Below are 4,211 nucleotides of genomic sequence, written 5' to 3'. Positions count from 1 at the left end.
AGACCAAGAAGGCAGATCACTTGAGGCCACCAGAAGTTCGAGACCAGCCTGGGCAAATGGTAAAACCTTGTCTCTACTAAAAATACAAAAAAAAAAAAAAAAAAAAATTAGCCAGGTATGGTGGTGTGTGCCTATAGTCCCAGCTACTCGGGAGACTGAATCACGAGAATTGCTTGAACTCAGGAGGCGGAGTCTGCAGTGAGCTCAGATTATGCCATTGCACTCCAGTCCAGGCAACAGAGCAGGGCCCCACATTTTCATTTATCCATATGGATCCCACCATTATGAGCCAGCCCTGACAAGTGTGTATCAGGAGACTAGAGACCGAAAGCTCCAGGGAGGTAAGCCAGGTGGAGGCAACTGCTCCTAGACTCAGTGCCAAGGTTGAGCCCAGCCACAGGTTCTTAGAAGTTCCCTTTTGGGGGTAGGTGATCCCAAAGTTGGGTGGGAGCACCTGTGCCAATATAGGTAGAGGAGTGGCTGCAAAAGCAGGGAAAGAGGCCAGACAGGAGACTTGAAGGAAGGCTCTGGTACATATCCTAGATGTCAGAGAGTTACCCCAGACCAAACAACAGCTCCATTGCAAACAATCTGCCTTGGTGTTAGCCTAAGGGGCAACTAGAGGTACAACTGAGGGGCAGGAATCTGGAACAATCTTTAACAGAGCCCTGGTTTGCAAACTTTTATGGGCTTTAGCAAATTCTCCAGGAATTTGCTAAAAATGTATATGGCTGGGTCCTCCCTCCCAAGATCCTGAATCAGTAGATCTGAAATGCAATTTTTTTTTTTTTTTTTTGAGACAGAGTCTCACTCTTGTCACCCAGGCTGGAATGCAGAAGCGTGATCTTGGCTCATGGTAACCTCTACCTCCCGAGTTCAAGCGGTTCTCCTGCCTCAGCCTCCCGAGTAGCTAGGATTACAGACACCTGCCACCTTGTCCGCCTAATTTTTGTATTTTTAGTAGAAATGGGGTTTCACCATGTTGGCCAAACTGGTCTTGAACTCCTGGCCTCAGGTGATCTGCCCACCTCAGCGTCCCAAAGTGCTGGGATTACAGGTGTGAGCCACCTCACCTGGCCTGAAATGCAATTTTTAACAAGCAACTCAGATAATTTTCTTTTAGTGGGTAGGTGAGTGGGTGGGTTGTACACACAGAGGCACCTGATATGAGGGAGAAAAAATGCTTGGTCTTGGAGGCTCTGCCCCAGCTGATGCCTCATGGAGGACAGATGAGCCATCACTGCAGAGCCCTTCCCAACCCACTGAATCCTGACCCAAAGTTTTGGTGTTGTCATACAGAAAAAGAGAACTGGAACAGTTGGGAATTTACTCAGTGACCCTGGGAATATGTATGCCAAATATCTATGTGCCAAATTGCATCAGTGCCATGTTTCCTAGAGGCCACGCATTCCTAGTTTTCAGTAACTCCCTTTTCAGTGGACAACACACACCACCCATTCTTGGGGACTTCTGTTTTAGGATTTTGCTGGTGGAGAACTTCATCCCTACAGAAGCACTCAATAGCCAGCTGACCTGGGCAAATCATTTCAATGCTCATCCCTGCTCTGAAGGAATAAGGATTTTTTTCCTTCACAGCTGACTGGACTTGGGTGAAGACAAGAAACAAAAACCACAGGAAAACACTGCAGTGTGCAAAGTCCTGTACAAACACATCTTAGAATGAGGAAGGGAAAAGTGAGGCCCAATTAAAAGAGCAACACTCACCAAGTTAAAACAGTGTTTGAGAAGCGAGATGACTTCCTTTATTTTCTTTATATTTTCCCGCAGCTCGTAAATTTTCCACACTGAGCAAGGCATTACTTTTATGTAAATTCCCATAAAAGAGTCATGTCAGATCCATGGAGGAAGGCAGGGCTGGGGAACAGCTGAGCGAGCCCCTTGCTGGCCCCACAGCCTGGGAAGCAGATGCCACCGTGGGGACATGAATTCCTGCCCTGACAGCCGGGCGAGACTTGAAGCGGTGAACGGCAAGGGCCAGGGATGTCACTTTCCTACTGGGCTGTGACTTCCCTCCCCTAACAGTAAAACGGGAAAGGAGTGACCGCTTGTTCCTTATTTAGGACACTGACTCTGGCAGCCTAGAATTGGAGGGGACTCTTTTGTTGCTAAAGAGCAACCTTCAATTACAAGCTTAAAATAAGCCTAGTCATCCTCCCTCACTCCTGGCCTCCTCAGGGAGGTGGTTATGAAGGGGAGAGGCCTGAATATTCCAGGCCCAAGGCTTGACACCAGGACAGGCAAGCAGGCAGCTGGTGCTGTTGGCCAGTGATTGGAGGCCCTGCTCGCTCCTTGGCCCTTTCAAAGTAGCTTTTGGAATCCACAAGGATGGCAAACAGGCAGAAACCCCAAACAAGACTCTCGGGGCACTCGGGTTTAGGCAGTGGCTGAGTCTGTGCTGGGGCTGGAGTAGGGTCCACAGAAGGAACCTCTGGAGGGCCAAGATCGATCGGCACTCTCTAAAGCCATATCCGGGCTCTGCCCACTCCTTCTGAGATGGATTCTGTCTTTGGTTGGGAGGGAGAATCCACAGTCGTCTCTGCAGCCAGTTACTGGGTCCACCATCCACCTTATTGTGAACCAAGCTTTGCGGTCTAGACTGGAGCTTCTCAAACTTTAATGTGTGCACATATCCACTGCGGCCCTTGTTCATATGCAGATTTTGACTCAGCAGGTCTGGGTGGGCCAGAGGTTCTCATTTCTGTTATTTTTTGGTTTGTGTTTTTATTTTTGTGAAGATGTGATCTTGCTCTCTGTCAATCAGGCTTGAGTGTGAACATAGCTCACTGCAGCCTTGAGCTCCTGGCCTCAAGCGATTCTCTTGCCTCAGCCTCCCAAAGTGCTGGGACCACAGGTGTGCACCACTGCGCCAGGTCAAGCTGAGGTTGCCATTTCTAACAAGCTCCCAGGGATGCTGATGCTTTGGGTCTTCAGACGACAATCTGAGCAGTAAGGTAGCAAGGGACTAGGCCTCATCCTGGGTGCTAGGTTTATGCCACCAGCTCCCCCATCCCCATCCCCATCCCCATGCCCTCCTCCAGTGGAAGAGGCTTTGGTGCAGGGTGGGGATGCTGGATAAGCACCAAGACCCAGGCAGAGTCCTGGGGCCATGGGGAGGCCACAGGCTGAGCGGGAAGGTACAGGGATTACAGGGCCAGAGGAGGCCAGGTAGGAGAAGGTGGCAAGACTCCCCAGGGCTTGAGGACAGTGCCTGCATCTTGGTGATCTCCCACAAGGCCCTCCATTGGCCGTTCCCCGCATTGTGCCATGAATGCATGTGGTGAAGTTCTACCTACTACCTCACCAGGGAGCCAACGAAGCATTCCTATGAGAAGACTCTGTAGAAACAATCATGAGAGCCCCTAACATGCACCTTATATAATTAACTCATGGCATCCACACAACAATGCCCATGAGGCAGGTACTATTGCTATCCCCTTCTTAGGAATGAAGAAATTGAGGCACAAGGCCATTCTACCAGCCCCAAGAGGCAGAGCTGGGATTTTCATGCCAGCCAGCTTGTCCCCAGCGACACGCTCATGGCCACTTCTTTGCTCTGCATCTCTAACACAGGGCAGGCGGTTGGCTATGTCTTTGGGCTGGAGGACCTGAGGTTTGAGATCCGCTTACCCAGGGCTAGTACTACGCCTACTCCACCTGCCACCACCCACGCAGGCGTGTGGATCCCCCAAGCTCCCACATATAAATGTGTGTTAAATTCTCCGCCTTTCAACAGAGGGGCCTGAAAAAGCTTAAGGACCACCGCCACAGCTCTGGTCCTGCAGTGAGGTGGCACTTAGCAGTGTATGGTACAAGTGCACTCAATGCATTTTAGCATTATCCACAATCAGCCTCCTCCAAAACCAACTTCTTTCAGTGTTGCTTTTTTTTTTTTTTTTTTTTTTTGAGATAGTCTCACTGTGTTGCCCAGGCTGGAGTGCAATGGAGGCCATCTTAGCTCACTGCAACCTCCACCTCCCAGGTTCAAGGGAGTCTTGTGCCTCAGCCACCCAAGTAGCACACACCACACCTAAATTTTTTTGTAGTTTTGGTAGAGATAGAGTTTCACCATGTTGACCAGGCTGGTCTCAAACTCCTGACCTCAAGTGATACTCCCACCTCGGCCTCCTAAAGTGCTGGGATTACAGGTGTGAACCACCATTCCCGGCCCAGTGTTTTTTTTTTTTTTTTTT

This window comes from Colobus angolensis, unplaced genomic scaffold (genome assembly GCF_000951035.1).
Source record: "Colobus angolensis palliatus isolate OR3802 unplaced genomic scaffold, Cang.pa_1.0 Scaffold6, whole genome shotgun sequence".
NCBI lineage: Eukaryota > Metazoa > Chordata > Mammalia > Primates > Cercopithecidae > Colobus > Colobus angolensis.
This window is presented reverse-complemented; position numbering follows the sequence as displayed.